Raw genomic sequence first — 20089 nt, 5'->3', positions numbered from 1 at the left:
GCTTTTAACAGTGGTCGATGTGATTTATCCCCATTTTTTTTTTTTTTTTTTTGTAAAACAATTTTTATTGCAGAATCAGGAACATACAATCAAAGAGACAATCCCGCCTGTATCAGCTCATCGCCAGTCCTCATTAAGAAACAAAATTATACACAGCCATTCAGCCCACATCCCGGAGGCAGGGCGGCGATAGTTATAAATCCGTACCGAAGCCAGGCGAGAGTGCAATAATATCAATGTTCACTTGGGACCAATATAGTGAGGCGCCCATAAGAAATCTGCTTTTCTCCACCTACCCAGTCCCTAACCCCAACCGATAACACCGCCCCCCCAACCACAATGAAGTGTAATGCACTAGGTCAGTTTCCTCATCTTGCCTAATTAAACATACTTAACACGTCCAACTGTGATTTATCCCCATAGTCATGGTTAAACATTTTTAAACCAGCGATTGAAGTTTGTGCCTTCGCTTTTTGGGCTTCTAGGTGTGTTTGCCAGTTTAATCTTTTGTCAAACCATACGCCTAGGTAGCGATACTCGTTAACAGATTCTAATTTAAGATCCCCTAAAAACCAATTAAACTTAGTTGCTTTTTTCCCAAAGCATAGGATTTTCGTTTTGTCTAGATTTACCGTTAAAAATGTCTTTATACAAAATTCGTTAAAAGAGTTCAGCTTCCTTTGAAGGCCTATTTCGGTTTGATCCACTATTACGAGGTCATCCACATATAACAGACACAGCACCTTTTTGCCATTCATTCTTGGGCTGGCGCTCCCCTTCACTTCAAGCCACTCCGGTAGTTCCGATAGAAATATAGAGAATAGCTGGGGGGCCAGTACGCAGCCTTGTCTCAAACCATTTTCGATAGGTATTTTTGGCGTCAATGACCCCTCAGTATCTCTAATTACTTGGGCCCAGTTGGCATGGTGCAATTCTTTTAATATCGTCAACAGGTCTCTTGGGATAATTTTATTAATTAGTGTTTCCCAGAGGCAGCCCCTATCCACAGAGTCAAATGCGGCTCGGAAGTCCACGAAGCAGCAACAGAGTTTTCCGTTCTGCTCCGTCGACTTCCTTGCCATTGCCCATAGAGAGAAGCAGTGGTCTATTGTGGAGTGTCCCTCTCTGAACCCTCCCTGTTCAATGGGTACTATTGAGTTCTCCTCAACCCAGTCATTTAATCTGTTTAAGACTAGTTTTGAGAATACCTTTTCCCCTATATCTAGGAGGTTTATTAGTCTATAGTTTTGAGGTTCCCCAGTACCGCCCTTTTTGTGGATAGGTCTGATTATTGCGCCCTTCCAGTTTAATGGCATTTTTCCTTCTGTTAAAATTACTTGGAAGAGGTAAGAAAGGAATCTTGCCCACCATTTTGTTTGAGACTTTAATATTGCTGGGAGATTATTCGGACCTGCGGCCCGGGTTAGGTTCAGCTTCTTAATTGTTTTTTCCACATGATCTTCAGTAAAATCTGATTTGAATTCTTCTAAGATTTCCTGCCAGTCAGGGGGTACTGTAACTCCTGAGCCTAATCTAGCTCCATACAGTTCCCTTAGGTATTTATCCCAGGCTGCCTCACTTACAACGCAGATCATTTCTCCGGCTGGTGGGGATGAAGCTGATTTTATCAATTTCCAAAATTGTCTCAAGTTCTTATCCTCAATTGATTCTAGCAGCTTACCCCAGCATTTCTCTTTGTAGTCCCTTTTTGCGTCGGAGACCATCTTTTTTAATTTCAACTTTCAGATTAGTAATGTGGATTTTTCTCTCTTGGTTAAATTCTTTCCTTTGCTTTCTAGCTTCTGCCCTTATCTCCCTTTTTTTACTTTGGCAGTCCATTGAAAACCATCTCAGACGACTGACCCGGTTTATTGTACCTTTTCTTTTATCCTTTTTTAGTTCTATCCTAAGGCACTGGACTACTTGGGCTATTTTCTCCTCATACCATTCCAGGTTTTCCCTCTCGTGGCTTACTAATTCTATCTTTTGTTGAAATGATTTTAGCTTTTACTGGTACTCGTCTGTTAATCTTGTTGTTGCCCGTTTTGGATATTCCATCTCTTGTAGGATCACCTTTTCTCTTGGTTCCATCCTTCCCCCTTTTAACCTCAATAAGAGCTGGTTATGGTCACTACCCTCGCTATGTTGTACCTTAAATTCCTGCACTAAGGGGAAGTTCCAAGCTAGCATAAAGGCATAGTCAATTGGGGAGTTTTGTAATCCTTTTTTAAAAGTCTTCTTTGCCGGGCAGTCTGTTTCAAACCTGCCATTTCAGCAAAAAAGACCCTTTTCCCCTAGATAGTTGACCAAATCCCAATCCTGTTTCGAGGTAGCACATGTTGGGAAACTAGCGTAATTTATTCCATAGGTGTCCAGTAATTCCGTGTACCAGCGATCTGCCTTCATTGGATGTAACTTATGGTTAAAATCCCCTAAAATTAACAATATGTCTGAGGCATACATTTCACAATAGCATCTATATCCTGTTAAAATTCCCCATCTCAATTACATATTCACGCACATTGTCCCACTGCATATATACATTTATGACAATTATCTTTTCGCATGTCTTATCCTGGGTCAGATGAATTATCCTGCAAGCCAATAACCATTTACATTTTACCTTTAACAAAACCACGTTATTTAATATTCTCGTCGAGATAAGTGTCATAATTCCCCCCCGATGGGCGGCAAAATCTTTGCCTCGTGGCCAGTCGATTTAACTGGTACTAGCCCTCGAAGTTTGGGGTTTCACCACATGCCCATGTCTCTTGTAGGCAGGCAATTGCTACCTCATTTACTTGATTCTTTATGTGTTCTTTTTTTTAGCTCATTGCCTAACCCATTTACATTCCACGATAAGAGGCTTAGGGAATGCGGCACCCCTCTCTCCTATTCTAACTCGCTTAAACCACCAGCTTCCCCAATCCCATCCAAATCACTCTCAGAGGGGTCTCCTAGATAACTGTCTTGACTCCAGTTACCCCACAGATCCTCTTTTACAGTGTTGTTTATCACTACCTTCAGGCGGCTACCTACTTCTTCATTAACCTTTTGTAGCCTTACCTGTCTCTTCTCCAGACCTGCATGGCACTTTAGGAAATTCCTTCCTGATAGAAATTCGCCCCTTAGGTCTTTTTCAGTGATCACCCTTACTCCCCCTTGGAGTATCTCACTGGCAGCTTTCATAATTGCCATTTTTACCAGGTCCGAGTATAATAGTACTTTTGTTACTTCCCTGCCTGTCGTACCTTCTATAAAGAAAAGGGGGTGGTGATGGACAGAGTGTCTGAATTAAGCAGAACACTCCTACCCAGTCAAAAGATCAGGGCTTGATCCATCACCGTTTTTTACCCGTTTTGGCCCAGTGCATCATGGGAACAGGGCAGACCAAACTACCAAGCCAATTCTTTACTGGAAAGGAAACAAGCTTCCGGGGAGCTAAAAAACGGTGATGGATCAAGCCCTGATCTTTTGACTGGGTAGGAGTGTTCTGCTTAATTCAGATACTCTGTCCATCACCACACCCCTTTTTGAATCGTTTTGGCCACCACAAGTGTGGAAGGGTATGCTCAGATGTGAGTCCCTTGCTCACTGCACCATCAGGATTCAAGCAAGCCGGGACGAAGACGGCTGTAATGCCAGAAACCGGTCCCCGGAAGCTTGTTTCCTTTCCAGTAAAGAATTGGCTTGGTAGTTTGGTCTGCCCTGTTCCCATGATGCACTGGGCCAGGGACAGACTAATTTGCATGTAGCCAGGTTCTGAACTGGGATGGTGCAGTGAGCTAAAAAACGGTGATGGATCAAGCCCTGATCTTTTGACTGGGTAGGAGTGTTCTGCTTAATTCAGATACTCTGTCCATCACCACCCCCCTTTTTGAATCGTTTTGGCCACCACAAGTGTGGAAGGGTATGCTCAAATGTGAGTCCCTTGCTCACTGCACCATCAGGATTCAAGCAAGCCGGGCCGAAAACGGCTGTAATGCCAGAAACCGGTCCCCGGAAGCTTGTTTCCTTTCCAGTAAAGAATTGGCTTGGTAGTTTCGTCTGCCCTGTTCCCATGATGCACTGGGCCAGGGACAGACTAATTTGCATGTAGCCAGGTTCTGAACTGGGATGGTGCAGTGAGCTAAAAAACGGTGATGGATCAAGCCCTGATCTTTTGACTGGGTAGGAGTGTTGTGCTTAATTCAGATACTCTGTCCATCACCACCCCCCTTTTTGAATCGTACCTTCTATAAAGCCCACTTGTCTCAAATCTTTTGTACCAATCCCACTCAGACTACTACATTTGGAGAAGACTGACAGAACTTGTGCTCTATTTAAGGGCTTTATTTTCCTTGATTTCTTGCCCCTTTGGCCCTCTTCAGCTGGTTCTAGATAGACCCATTTATTGTTCCCCCACTCGTATCCTGTCTCTGGGGACGCTATGTTTATCTGTCTAAACTCTTCTCTCCCTGTAGGCCCCGCTTCTAGCTCATGTAGCTGTGATGTTACCTCCAGATCACAATGCCTCCGGGGGGTCTGCGTTTGGCTTTTTAGTGCTGGGATTATTCTCTGCTTTATAGGTTTAGTTTTTAGTACTTTCTCTTTTGGGTCCTTACTACTCTGACTCTTCTTTTGAGTACTTTGTGCATTTCTTATAGCTTCTATTGTCGAGGGACCGGTAGGTACAAAGGACCGGGCCGAGCTATTTAGAGTACCCCCAATTTCCTTTTTCCTCTTCTTTTCCTTTGTCACTACCTGTGGAACCTGCTTTTTGCATACCCTGCCTTTGGTGCGAGCTCTTGCATGTTCACACCTTCTTCTTACCAACATTGGGCGCCTAGATATATACACATCATCTAAAGGCTCTTCCAGTTCACTTCCCTAACTCTGATTAATAGTTTGAGAAATCCCTACTGGTTTTTGCAAGGTAGTCATTTGTCCTTTGATTCCGGTCAGCTCGTCTTCTATCTTTTTTAGAAATTGCTTTTGAGCATTTAATACCCCATTGTTCAGCAATGATACTTCTAGGATTCCCTGCAGAGTTTTCTGTAACATTAGTAATAAGTCCATAATTGAAGACGTAGGTGCTCCTGAAAGATCTGGGTCTTGTGGGCTGTTTCTCTCCAGATTTGCTTGGCTTCCAGCCCTTCCTGGGTCCTGCTGTTTTGAGTTGTTCCTCCCCTCGTGGCTCTGTAGCACTTGGTTGGAGGTTGCCCCCCAGATGAAGCTAGGCTCCAGACTTTCCCTTCTCAATTGCCCTTCATTCCCCAGCGTTTGTAGAAAAAACAGTTTTGGGGATGAGGAGAGCCGCGGTGCCATCAATTTTGAGCTTTGACTGTGCAGTGATAAATTTATTAGGGAAGGGTCCTCTATCTCATCCTTCAAGTCTTTTTCTGGCACTCCCCTCTTGCTTTGATCCACATGGGGCACGTCTTCTGTTTCTGTGTTTAATGTGCTCACGGGGCAAAGCTCCTCTTCAGAATCCACGTTTATTAGTAGATATTGAGGTTCACCCCTTTTTTGCTTGCGGTGCCTTTTTAGATCCTTTTTTTCTCTTCTCAAGATCTGGACCCTGCGAATACCTCACTCGTCTCCAGGGTATTATCTTGCGCTTCCTTCCGTGGTTTTTGCCTGAGTTTTGGGCTCATGACCTTTCTTAAAATTATACTGGGGAGGTTCTTGGCTTATCCCTGCTGGGCTCCCTGATTTCTTCTTCTTTTCCAGTGAAATCAAATAATATAAACAGATACTGCTAATATGCTCTGACTTTTACATATACTCCTGCACACTCCTGCACACTTTGGCAGTCCTTTGTAATAAACGAGGCTCCTGCTCTCACAGCCCTCGCTTCCCTGCTCCCCTGCCACACTCACGGTTCTTTTGCAGGGTCTCACAGGGTCTCACGGGGTCTCGTCACGGTGTTCAGGACCGCTGGGATGACTGCTCCCCCCGGCGGTGTTCAAAGCCGTGGTACTCAAAGACGCGGTACACAGAAGCCGCTCAGAGCCGCTTCTCATCTCCGGCTCCAAGCTCCAATCTCCAGCCCTTTTCCCCTGCCCTGCTCAAAGCCGCGGTGCACAGAGCCGCACACAGCCGTTTTCAGTTCTCCGAGTCCAGGCTCTACGACTCTGTGGCACCCGGATCCTCCACAGACGGCCGGAACCTTCCTCCTCGCTAGCACTGGCGTTATGGCTCTCGTGGCTCTACGGTTTACCACCACAGAACGCCACAAACCGCCGGTGCTCCACGCCTTGCCTCGCCTCGCCCTTTCCACGCACTTTCCTCCTCGTGGATGGCTTGCTGCTCTCCTGTGGTCACTTCACTCCTTACACCTTCCCCTCTCCGCGGTGGCGGTCTAATCATCCACTTTCAATAGAGTGGTAATGGCCCAGGGCTCAGCAACCTTGCGTTTGTGAGGCATTTTGTGGGGCGTTTAGCTTTTCATCCTCTTTCTGCCACTGCCACTTTTTGCCTCTAACAGGGGAGAATAGCTCCACGGGGGCCAAGAATCAAATTGCTGGCATGTACAGCGATTGTAGTTCAGGGGCGGGGGGAGAGATAAAAAGACAGTCCGCTTCCAGTGCTCTCCTCCCTACACCTCTTCTTTTTAGCAGGGCAGAGCAGAGCGCGGTACTTGCCCCCCCCCTAGGCACTCTCACCTGGTGGCCGGCAAACTTGAGAGAAGCAGCCTGGAGAGTAGCTCGGTTAGCCTCGAGCCTCTCGCTTCCCGCCGAACGCCAAACCCGCCAAGACCGCGACAGCTTTTTCAGGCTACGGCTCGTGCTCAGCTTAGCCTCCGCGCACTGAGCTCTGTGCTCCATAGCGGAGATGGGGCGATTTCGGCAAATTTCAGGTGCCAGAAACTCCACTGCGACCTTCCCTCTCTGCTCTGCTTCTCCGCTCGGTCAACTCGCTCGTGCACTGCTCACAGCTGCGCTCGCTCCTAGTAGTGGTCAATGAAACGGTGGATACAGACGCGGTACTGTCATTCTTAACGGACCTGTTCTTAAGAGAAGGTATCCCTAAAGGCATAACGTGTGACAACGGGCCACAATTCAAGACAGAAAAGTGGGCAGCATTTATGGAAAGAAATGGCATCACGGTGAGATATACCCCCATATACCATCCAGCAGGCAACGGCCTGGTTGAACGTTTCAACAGGGTTATAATGGGGTCAATCCAGGCAGTGATAAGTGCAGGAAAAAACTGGGAGAAGGAACTCAAGCGTTTGGTGTGGGCGTACAGAATCACCCCTGCGAGTACTGGGTATAGCCCGTTCCGGATTCTACGCGGGCGGGAACCCTTCACGAAAGATAACCTGGCATGGAAACATCTCATAGTGAAGAGCCACTGGTCCCCGGCAGTGGTCTGCAAGAACCTAGACAAAGCACAAGCTATATATACCGAACAATACAACAAGGACCACCATGTCAAGGAGACCACTCTGGAAAAGGGGGAGTGGGTGAGAATCAAACAACCCACATTGAAAAAGAAGGGAGAAAGCAAATACAGCCCCCGTTGCAAGTGATGGAACCGTACACGCGCTCAGCATTGCTTAGTGATGGAAAGATTTGGTCACAGGATAGGATGGCGAAATGCAACCGAAGTATGGACAGGGAATGTTCCAACAGACCGTACAGTCAGGTACCCAAGGAGGGAGCTACCAGGAGAGAGAGAGTATCAGAGAACCAAGAGGAAATGGAAGCGAGAAGATTGGACCAGGAGGAAGAAGTAATGGAAGAAGGGAGTCAGGAATCCGATCTATGGGATCGCAGCGCAAGCCAAGAATGTGAGGAGAGAGTGCCTGAAACGATCCAGGCACAGAGACAGCTAGAGTGTTCCCCACTCCGGGGAGTGGACACTAAGGTTTCCAGAACGCGACGAGGTAGAGAAGTCAGACTCCCGAAGAGATTTGAAGATTTCGAGATGGAACACAAGTAAGACTGTTGCCTTTAGTATGTTATTGTTGTGCGAAAGGAGGGAGATGTGGTGTTGCGCTCTAGTCTCGCCGTGACGGGGAACATCCTTTACAACGCAACTTTTACAACGCACTACCATTATGACGCAACTTTTACAACGCAATTTATTACAACGAATTGCGCTGGGGGGCGCTCTAGGTTAGGGAATAGTTTAATTACTATCCAACACCTTCCCTACTATCCACGGGGACTGGAGTTGGAATAGTAAATTAAACTATTCACTATCCAGCGCCCCCAACGCAAGTCATTGTAACGACTTGCGTTGTAAAACCTGCGTCGTAATGGCATGCGTTGTAAAAGCATGCGGTGTAGTGTCATACATCCCGCCGTGACGTCCTGCCCGAACGGAAGAGGTGGCGGAGAGCGCTTCCGGGGCAGCGGCGGACGGTACAAAGCGGAGATAGTGTGCCTCGCGCTCCGTGGCAGAGTTCGTTAAAATAAAACAGTGAACAAAAACCGACAGCCTCCGATCCTTTATTTATATAAGGGAAGCACTTTACACAAAGGTACCCATAAAGCACTCAGTCGGCATTTTTTAATATGCACAAAATTACAGTTGGAAAAACAACGTAAAGCCCCTCTTGTCGGGCCCTAACAAAGATTCTTACAGTGAAAATCTTCTATTCCGAGGCTTGGTCAGAGGGGTTAACAAATACCAATACTGTCAGGAATCTCCGTGCTCTTCGGGATCTGGATGATGCTCTAAGGGTCCACCTCCCGACCTCCCCAAGCTCTGCTACTAATGCCCAGAGCTTAGAGGTGATCAGGCGAGGGAAAAAAGGGTAGGGCAGGTGCTGCGTGGGATTTAGGAAACCTGAAAGACAAAGGACAAACCATTACTACAGGTCTACACCTTCTCACTACGCTCCATAGTCTCACTCGTGTTGTTCCACGTACCTTGCTGAGTAAGGAAGCTGACTCTGAATGGCCTCTCCTAACGTGGAACAACCTGGCGTATACCTACAAAACACAAGCACAAATTATACACCCATTCCACCACTCAGTTTCCCACCAGACACCTCGATTCCCTTTCCTCATACATACCCAGGATCTTACACCACGTATCCGTAAAGGAGTGGACAAAAACCCCCACAGGAGTCCGTAGAACCAGTACAGGGTAAAGGTAATCCAAGGAGACCTTATTCTGTTCACTCCACAGAAATAGAGGTCGTAAATCCACAGCAGTTCAGCACATGAACAAAATAATGATGAGGGATCAGAACTCCAAAACAAATAGTACGCTGGATGAGGTTATCCAAATTACTGCACAGGACATATACGGAGTCTACAGTACCTCTGGGCTCCAAGGCTGTGCTTTGATCCGGATGGTGCTTTGTGACCGCGCCCCCCACTATTCTGCAGACATGGAAAATCTGCCCGGGACCACGATGCACGATCCGACATAAACGGTGATCCGCCGGATGACAAAAGCTCTGTCCCAGAGTGAGATCCACCCTCCAGAGTTTGAACTTTTCATCCCACGTCATGGCCCCTACCCATACCCAGGGTCATATCCTGGACCAAATCTGGTCATCACGCTGCGACGTCTCATCCTCTTCTATACTCCCTTGTATTTGGTCTGACCATTCCATTATCTCATTTCTCATTTATACGGCCTCGGCCGATAAGTTGCCTCTACCCAAAAATATTTTGCCTCGCAGTTGGAATCAAACTGACCTCAACTCCCTTTCGCTCTCTTTGGCCTCTTCAGCTCCGGATCTCTCTGACCTCTCTTTGGATTCGCAGGCAGATACCATCAGCGCCTGGCTTTCCTTTTCCTGCGATCAGGTCGCCCCGCTTAAAAAGATCAAATCCGCCCGCCCTTACGATGCGCACAAATGGTTCACCAAGGAGCTCAAAGCTCTCAAACTTGATCTTAGGTGGTCGGAGCGTCATTGGAGACGGAACTACTGCCCCAATCTTCGTGCTAAATACAGACTTCTCCTGAACAACTACAAAAGAGCGATTCTCGCGGCCAAAACAAAATATTTTACCGAAAAAGTTGCCCTCTCTGCCAATAAACCCCGAGAAATCTTTTCCTTGGTCCACAACCTAGCTACCTCTGACCGCACCAATGCCAGCCCTGTTCCATCTCAGACCCTCTGCTCTTCACTCAATGATTATTTCATTGATAAGATCACTAACATCAAGGCTAATATTCCTACAGTGACCCAAGCTGGCTTCCCCTGCTCCCTCCCCCTGCCCCCCTCCTCTTTGGACCACTTCCCACTCATCTCCTTGGATTGCTTCCTTAAACTACTTATAAAAGTTAAGTCTGGCTCTCCGGCGGACTGTGCTCCTGCACGGATTCTTAAAACTCTTTTCACTAGCTGTCCTGCTCCCCCCTCTTGCTCTCCTTAACGCTTCTTTAGCTTTGGGTTCTGTTCCTTCTTCTTTTAAATCTGCTATAGTTTTCCCCATCCTTAAAAAAACTGGTCTGGACCCCTCTCTTCCTTCTAATTTCAGGCCTATTTCTCTTCTCCCTTACTTGGGCAAGATCCTTGAAAGCTATATCACATCTTGCCTGTCCAACTATATCGAGGAGAACCATCTCCTGGCCTCCCATCAGGCAGGCTTTCGCCCAGGCCATTCCACGGAGTCAGTGATCATCGCAGTCCTGGACGAACTCAAAGGGAAAGCAGACATCAATCTCCCCCAGGCCTTGGTCCTCCTCGATTTGTCCACTGCGTTCGACACGGTCGACCATTCTATCCTTCTCGGCCGTGTCAGCGCAGCGGGCATCCGGGGCGCCGCCTTCTCCTGGCTTGCGTCCTTTCTTCAGGGCAGGACCCAAGCGGTTCATCTCTCAGGCTTCTCTGCTCCTCCTCGCTTGGTCACCTGTGGGGTCCCCCTGGGTTCCTCAATTTCTCCTCTCCTTTTCAATCTTTATATCTATCCTCTTATTATTTCTCTTCTCGAGATGGGGGTCACTGTATACAACTATGCGGATGACCTCCAGCTTGTCTTTGATCTTTCTTCCCCTTCTGTTTCGCTTCCTAAGTTTTGTTCTACCTTAGTCTTTATATCCGAATGGATGAGCTTCAATCATTTGAAGCTCAATCCGGACAAGACAGAGCTTGTCCTCACGGGTGGCCCCTCTAATCCCTGGTCCGCGGTTCACTGGCCCCCTTCCTTCGGTTCCCCCCCTTCACCGGTTTCTTCTGTTCGGACCTTGGGTATCAAGGTCAGCCATGATCTGACTATGCATGCCCAAGTCAGTTCCGTAGTATCCTCTTGTTTTCTGTCCCTCTGCCTCATTCGGAAGATCTCTCGGTATTTTTCTGCGGAAGCCCTTAAAACCATAGTCATGGCCCTTATCACCTCCCACCTTGACTATGGGAATGGCTTGTACGTGGGCATACCTGCCTACGAAACCCGCCGTCTTCAGGCCATTCAAAACCAGGCTGCCCGCCTCATTCTTCGCCTTCCCAAATCTTCCCATATCACCCCTGCACTCAAGTCTCTTCATTGGCTTCCTGTGCATTCCAGATCTATTTTCAAATTGGCCTGCCTGGCCTTTCGCGCTCATTCCCATTCAGCCCCCTTCTTTATCGGATCTCTCATCACCCCTCACGTCCCCAGCCGCACCCTCCGTTCCTCCTCTCTTTCCCTTCTTCATGTCCCCCGCTTCCGCAAATCCAGAACGGGAGGTACCCGATTTTCTGTTCTGGCCCCCCGGATCTGGAATAGTCTCCCTCTGTTCATCCGCTCTATCCCTATCTATACCCAATTCCGTAAAGCTCTCAAAACCTTCCTGTTTTCCCAAGCATTCCCCTGCTAGTTCTCCCGTGCCCCCTTTGTGAGTCTGGTCAAACCCCCCAGCGCCAGGAAGCCGCTTGGCCGCAGTGCGCTTTATTAAGTTCTTTTTCCATTCCATTCCATCCAGCAGCCGCTGAATCTCGGATCACCAACAGCAAGCGGGGAACACGGTTCCTCCCCGTAATTAGCAAACTTCAGGTTCGCAGCCGCGAACAACAAAAGGGCTCGCTCCTCCAGCGCCGGTCACAGACGACCGCACCACCACTAGTTCCAAGAGTCAAAACACTGGAGTCCGTGTCTTCAGCAGAGACGTCTGCGAAGCACCACAGAACACCAGGGAAGAAGCGGACAAACGTTCCGCTTGGTACCGATGGCCAAAATCCAATACAACTCGACTTCCGGGTTTGGAAGGACTATATAGGTCCCGCCTACTAAGAGCAGAGTATTCTGGGACTGGTAGTCCTAAATGACTTCGGCAGGCGCGATACCACTTCAGATCCTGACAAAAACCCTTGCCTTCTTTGGTAAATAATGACATCTCATTTTTTTTTATTTATTTATTTATTTATTTTTTAAAGACCTTTATTGTACACTTATATAAATACACAGCACAGGGCCTACAACCTCAAGGGCTGGCCGCAAACATTTGTAGTTACTCATCAATACTTTCGAGATTGAAACACAGCCGTGTAGCCGACAACCCTGGGGTCCGGCGGCATAATATCATGAAGCCTACTCGTTAGCAACTGGGTCATATGCCAGGTAAGTCATAGGTCTAACATTTTTTGTTTTTATTATAAGTAACTGTGCAACTAAAACTCAAGCTATCTATCTGCTCGCTAATTGGCACCATGTCCATATTTTGTTGTCGTGTGGTGGAATATTTGCGTTACTGTTTCAGTTGTACTGCATAAATGCACACTCAGATAGGCGCCTAAGCTACTGTTCGAGATAAATGTTACGTTTCGCAACAGTTGTACACTCGCTTTAATGGACATAGCGATAAGGAGCGAAAGCAAAAAGCAAATTATTCAGAATGGCTTAGCAGAGACGTGGTAAATAATGACATCTCATGTAACAAAATACCTGCATAAGAGCTCCTGCTAGAGTAATAACAATATACACTGAAAGGCCTATTGGCTTTTGCATGTTTTTTCATAAAATGCCAAGCCTGCTCCCTTTGTTGTAACATTTGAGATTAAACGCATCACTCTTCTGGCCTCGGACATAACATTTCCAAATAAACAATTCAGTTGCATTTACTACTGGCTTGTCACCATAACCAACTCAGACCTGCAATATTGAGCACAAGCATTCCTACAAATCAATCATGATATATAGAGTCATCAAATTAAAAACTACTTTTATTCACACTGTAGCTGGTCTTAGTTCTTCATGAGATGAAATCTCAAGGGTCATAGGGCATCATTATCTTGATGTGAGCTTTCAAAAATGGGGCGGTTGAAAACAGTATTTTAACACAAGTTTATTGTAAGGCCCTTCAGCATTTCAATACAAGAAAGTAGTATCTCCCAAGATAGGAGTATGACTCAATCAATCAATCAAGAATTTGTATAGCGCGCTACTCACCCGGAGGGTCTCAAGGAACTTGGGGGAGAGGGGTCCGCTACTACTCGATCAGCCAGGTCTTGAGTTGCTTCCTGAAGGAGAGGTGGTCTTGGGTAAGACGGAGGTGGATGGGGAGGGAGTTCCAAGTCTTGGCTGCCAGGTAGGAGAAGGATCTCCCTCCCATGGTGGCTCTTCGAATGCGTGGGACGGTGGCGAGGGCGTGGCTGGTCGATCGTAGCTGGCGGGAGGGAGTGTAGAAGGTCAGGCGGTTGTTGAGGTACTTGTGTGCGTGGGTGAGGAGTCGGAACGTGATTCTCTTGCTGACGGGGAGCCAGTGCAGGTCTCTCAGGTGTCCGGTGATGTGGCTGTGTCGGGGGATGTCCAGGATGAGTCGTGCGGAGGCGTTCTGGAAGCGTTGGAGTCTTTTCTGTATTTTGGCTGTGGTTCCGGTGTAGAGGGTGTTCCCGTAGTCCAGTCGGCTGGTGACGAGTGCCTGGGTGACCGTCTTCCTGGTTTCGGTGGGGATCCAACGGAAGATCTTTCGGAGCATGCGTAGGATGTTGAAACATGATGATGAGACGGCGTTGACTTGTCTGGTCATCGAGAGGGAGGAGTCCAGGATGAAGCCCAGGTTGCGTGCGTGGTCTGTTGGTTTGGGTGCGCTGCCCAGGGCAGGGGGCCACCAGGAGTCGTCCCAGGCAGAGGGTGATGATCCAAGGATGAGGACTTCCGTCTTGTCGGAGTTCAGTTTCAGGCAGCTGTTCATCATCCACTCGGCTATGTCTTTCATCCCTTCGTGTAGGTTGGTTCTGGCGGTGACTTGGTCGTTGGTGAGGGAGAGGATCAGCTGGGTGTCATCGGCGTAGGAGATGATGTTGAGGTTGTATTGGCGTGCGATGGCTGCGAGGGGGCTCATGTAGACGTTGAAGTGGGTGGGGCTGAGTGATGATCCTTGTGGAATGCCGCAGATGACTTCGGTGGCCTCGGATCTGAACGGGGGAGGCGGACTCTCTGGGTTCTTCCGGCGAGGAACGAGATGATCCACTCCAGTGCCTTCTCTTGGATTCCGATGTTGCTGAGGCATTGTATTAGGGTGCGGTGACAGACAGTGTCGAACGCTGCGGAGAGATCCAGGAGGATGAGAGCCGCTGTTTCCCCATTGTCAAGCAGGGCTCGGATGTCGTCAGTGGCTGCGATGAGGGCGGTCTCGGTGCTGTGGTTGGCTCGGAAGCCGGACTGCGAGTGGTCGAGGGATCCGTTTGTCTCGAGGAAGGCGGCAAGCTGTCTGTTGACGGTCTTCTCGATGACTTTGGCAGGAAACGGGAGGAGCGAGATGGGGCGGTAGTTCTTGAGGTCGGTGGGGTCTGCTGATGGTTTCTTCAGGAGGGCGCTGAGTTCGGCATGCTTCCAGCTCTCCGGGAAGGTGGCGGTGTTGAAGGAGCAGTTGATGATGTCTCGGGGGTGGGGTGCGATGACGGAGTCGGCCTTGTTGAAGACGTGGTGGGGGCATGGGTCGGATGGTGATCCGGAGTGGATGGTGTTCATCGTTTGGATGGTGTCTTCGGTGCTGACCGGGGTCCAGGCGCGGAGGGTGGTGGTGGGGGGCGTTGGTTCTGTGGTTGGGTGCGTGGTCTGTGCGCCGAAGCTGTTGTGTATGTCTGCGATCTTGCTGTGGAAGAACGAGGCGAGTGATTCGCAGAGGTCTTGTGAGGGAGTGATGTTGTTGTTTCCGGCGCTGGGGTTGGAGAGCTCTTTGACGAGGCTGAAGAGTTCCTTGCTGTTGTGTGCGTTGTTGTCTAGTCGTTCCTTGAATGCTGTCTTCTTGGTGGTGTGGATCAGCTGGTGGTGTTTGCGGGTGGCGTGCTTGAGGGTGGTCATGTTGTCTGTAGTCGGGTTTTTTCGCCAGGCTTTCTCGAGGGTACGGCAGTTCTTCTTGGAGTTGTTGAGGTCGTCGTTGAACCAGGAGGCTTTCTTGCTTCCGGGCCTGCTGGGATGGTTTTTCAGGGGTGCGAGGTCGTCAGCGCAGTTGGTGATCCACTATGTGAGGTTGCTGGCTGCTTGGTTGGGGTCCGTTGATCCGGTAGGGGGGTTCTGGTTCAGAGATGTGGTGATCTGGTCGGTGGTGATCTTGTTCCAGCTCCTGCGTGGAGCCTGTTGCGGGTGGTGGTGAGTCGTGGTCCTTCTGAAGCTGAAGTGGACGCAGCTGTGGTCTGTCCAGTGGAGTCCGGTGGAGTGGCTGAAGGAGATGTGCTTGCTGGAGGAGAAGACTGGGTCAAGCGTGTGTCTGGCGTAGTGGGTGGGGGTGTTCACCAGTTGCTTAAGTCCGAGGTTGGCGAGGTTGTCCAGCAGGGTGGTGGTGTTGTTGTCGTTGTTGTTCTCCAGGTGGAAGTTGAGGTCCCCTAGGAGGATGTAGTCAGCGGAGGGGAGGGCGTGTGGGCTGATGAAGTCTGCGATGTCTTCGCTGAATTGTGTGCGAGGTACTGGGGGTCTGTAGATGAGGGTGCCTCTGAGTGTGGTCTTGGGGTCGGTGTGTATCTGGAAGTGAAGATGTTCGGCGGCTGTGAGGGTGTCGTCGGAGTTGGTCGTGATGCGGAGGGTGTTCTTGTGGACGATGGCGATGCCTCCTCCTGTCTGGTTGACGCGGTCCCTCCGGGTGATCTTGTATCCGTCTGGGATGGCGGTGGCGATGTCAGGCGCTGAGGAGGCGTTCATCCAAGTTTCCGTGAGGAAGGCGACGTCTGGAGATGTGGTGTCGAGCAGGTTCCATAGTTCCACGGCGTGTCTGTGGACGGAGCGGGTGTTGAGCAGGATTCACTTCAGGTGGTTGTTGCTGGTGCTCGGCTTGGCGGGTGCGGTGCAGGTCCGGATGCAGGAGAACTTGCAGGATTGGCAGGTGAAGGGTCCGTGGGTGCGTCCTGGGGTGGCTCGGTGGCAGCCAGGGATCCGGCCGGTGTTGAGTGCGTTGAGGGTGGCGGAGTCCTACGTCCGGCAGGTGGGATGGCCTCTGCGGGGGCCAGGGGGCCTGGCGCAGGGCGCGGTCCAGGCGTGGACGGGCGTAGATGGGCTTGCCTTTGGCGCACCATTGGCGCATCCGCTGCGCGTGAACGCTGCGCGTACGTGCGGACTCTGCCATAAATGGAGAGTGGGGGGGCGCAGCGAGGGAGGAGCAGGTGGGAGGTGGGAGCGGGGTGGCGAGTGGGGAGGGGAGCGATGCGATGCGGTGAGGCTGAAGGAAACGGGGGTGGGGCCGCGGGGGAGCAGAGGCAGGGAGCGGGGAGCGGGGTGGAGCAGCGGGAGAACGGCGATAGAGCAGAAAATACAATCAGGGGCACAACAGTGACAATCAGGGGCACAACAGCGGGAGAAAAACGGCGATAGAGCAGGCAAAACAATCAGGGGCACAACAGTGACAATCAGGGGCACAACAGCGGGAGAAAATACAGATTACTGGCACAATGCACAATACAAATACAGGCAGAAACAATTACTGGCAGTGGTGGCAGTGGCGGCAGTGGCGGCGGCAAACAGGGACTGGGCACACGCAGGATGGGCCACGCGGCGGGTGGAGCGACCGGCACTGACCAGGTCAGGTCAGGTAACAGCTCCCCGCCTCGCGGACACCACCTTAAGTATCCAGTGGGAGGGAGGAGCAGTTGGGAGGCGGGAGCGGGGTGGCGAGTGGGGAGGGGAGCGATGCGATGCGGTGAGGCTGAAGGAAACGGGGGTGGGGCCGCGGGGGAGCAGCGGCAGGGAGCGGGGAGCGGGTTGGAGCAGCGGGAGAATGGCGATAGAGCAGAAAATACAATCAGGGGCACAACAGTGACAATCAGGGGCACAACAGCGGGAGAAAAACGGCGATAGAGCAGGCAAAACAATCAGGGGCACAACAGTGCCAATCAGGGGCACAACAGCGGGAGAAAATACAGATTACTGGCACAATGCACAATACAAATACAGGCAGAAACAATTACTGGCAGTGACGGCAGTGGCGGCGGCAAACGGGGACTGGGCACACGCAGGATAGGCCACGCGGCGGGTGGAGCGACCGGCACTGACCAGGTCAGGTCAGGTCACAGCTCCCCGCCTCGCGGACACCACCTTAAGTATCCAGTGGGAGGGAGGAGCAGCTGGGAGGCGGGAGCGGGGTGGCGAGTGGGGAGGGGAGCGATGCGATGAGGTGAGGCTGAAGGAAACGGGGGTGGGGCCGCGGGGGAGCAGCGGCAGGGAGCGGGGTGGAGCAGCGGAAGAACGGCGATAGAGCAGAAAATACAATCAGGGGCACAACAGTGACAATGAGGGGCACAACAGCGGGAGAAAAACGGCGATAGAGCAGGCAAAACAATCAGGGGCACAGCAGTGACAATCAGGGGCACAACAGCGGGAGAAAATACAGATTACTGGCACAATGCACAATACAAATACAGGCAGAAACAATTACTGGCAGTGGCGGCAGTGGCGGCAGTGGCGGCGGCAAACGGGGACTGGGCACACGCAGGATGGGCCTCGCGGCGGGCGGAGCGACCGGCACTGACCAATGAGTAGAGGCATTCCAAGGCATGTCTTCTCAATGATTGGACGGTGTTCAGTGTGCAGTACCCAGCTCTGGTAATGCAACGCTAACAGTCATGATTAGGTAAGGTTGGAATATAAACTTTTCTGACGAACTTCTGAGTTAGCGTGCACATTTGTTTTTCATTTGGAAATCGGGCAAGGATGGCACCAATAGATTCTGTCGAGGACATGGGGTGAAGGGAAATATACTGTGGGACATATGTGTGTCAGACCCCTAGATGTAATAGTCATGGAAGGTGTGTTAAAATCCTCGAGATCTGGAGCTATGGGACACGTGGGACTCACTATATAAAGGTTTTTTCAAGTTCAGTTCATAATGTAAATTGTCGCGTAGTGTTTTGAAGGGGATTTGCAGGAATTTGTCATGGAGAAAAATAAAAAGTGTTTGCTTAACTAATGCTCTTTGAGTAAGTAGAGGTATTTCCTGATCTCAGGTCCAATGCCTTTCGAGAACAAATTCATCAGGTTTCGATTTTTGTCTCTGCGCCTAGCTGAGCTCAGCAGTTCTTGGGCTCACTTATCACGTTTGTGTTTCAAGGAAGACTCTTTGAGCCATATTTATTTTATGTTTGTGTCCCTACTTCCTGACAATCTGCAAGTGGCGTTTCCTGTGCGGAGGCTGTTTATTTATGCCTAGATGGCTAAGATTTATGTATTTTGGGCTCATTGTGGAACTTTCTTGGATTTAACAGAAATGAATTGTGCATTGGTTATGAGCCTAACAGAAACAATTGAAAACACTAATGGTCTGTCTAATTAGAATCTGATTTGTTTAACTCATATCTTATATGTTTGTGGTCTGAGAGATAATTGTTTTCATGCTATGCTCACGACGGGTTGTGAATGAGGAGGTGGAATCTAGTTTCAGAATTTGTATACCTAGAGCTTGTCCTGTTGATTAACTATTTTTAGGCCAAGGGTTTTGCATGCGTACTTGGGTTTTGTTTGTGAAAATAAATAGAAGGAATGTAATTATATATTTTTTGAAACCAAGAAGTGTGTACACATATGCTTCTTTTCTGTTGAGTGTAATGTCTTATATTTTACGCATTATATTTTAGTCTGGGAAATAGCAAAATGTTTTTAACAGAATGGTGCTCCATGGCGTCCATACAAGACCAAAAGTGTTAATTAGTCAGGGAGATATATTTTGAATAGAATCTGCTGAATGTGTATTGTTGTCTCTTTTAAGACATATGTATATTTGTATAGCACTGAAATATCTATAGCATCAGTGTGCCAAAGAAACTAGACAATTGTGCTAAATAAATGTGTTGCATAATTTGCCTTTAACAGCACATACTACATAATTTCCCTTTCCTTGCCGGTTGCCACATACTTTCCCTTTCATTGCAACATACTGTAATCAACCCTGCCACATAATTTCGCCCTCTGCTGCTTCAAATTCTAGTGGCCCTACATAAATGCATTTTTTTTTTACAAAATTAACAATCCATATGGCTTCAAAATGAAGAATGTTACGCTTGTTTGCTGATTCTCTGTTAAGATCACTCTGCAGCTGCTTATATGATTCTCCTGCTTTTTACACAGATATATCATCTCACCATAGTACACTTCCTTGGCATGCATCTAATGCTCGGAATTGGGCCCAGCACAATAACCTTACAGTTTGTCAAATCTGACCTTCGATATTAAGTGCTGTAGGGTACTCTAACCTAAGGTAGTTTTCGGGAAATGGGAACATTTGTTCATTTCACAGCACTGAGTTCCCTATAAAAAATCTGGAAAACGTAGATGATAAAAATGGTTCAAAATGTAATTTCACATGCTCTATCCTTTACCACAGCATCCAGCAGCACTGCTACATTTGGAATATTTTCATTTTTCGATCCTGCCACTACCAAGTAGATTCTCAAATATGTGTGATCATTGAGAATCTCTTTTAAAGGGTCTGGTAGAAAATAAGAACACAAATATCACAATAATTTGGTAGTGCACCAAACTAGACAGATTTTACCAGTTTATACAGCATTTTCTTCATTCTGGTCACAGATACCATATAATTTCAGAGGGTTTACATTAATCTTTTAGATAAGGGTTTCAGACAGTATTACTGATCATCGCTCAAATATCTGTGCTATACATATATCTGTAAATGAAATAATTTTGTGTCAAAACATTACTTCCAGAGATTTTATGATGTGTTTATATTTCCACCATTCTACTTCCAAAGAGAAGAAACATGAACACAACAATCACGG

Source organism: Lissotriton helveticus, chromosome 8 (genome assembly GCF_964261635.1).
Source record: "Lissotriton helveticus chromosome 8, aLisHel1.1, whole genome shotgun sequence".
Taxonomy (NCBI): Eukaryota; Metazoa; Chordata; class Amphibia; order Caudata; family Salamandridae; genus Lissotriton; species Lissotriton helveticus.
Note: the sequence above shows the minus strand (reverse complement) of the source record.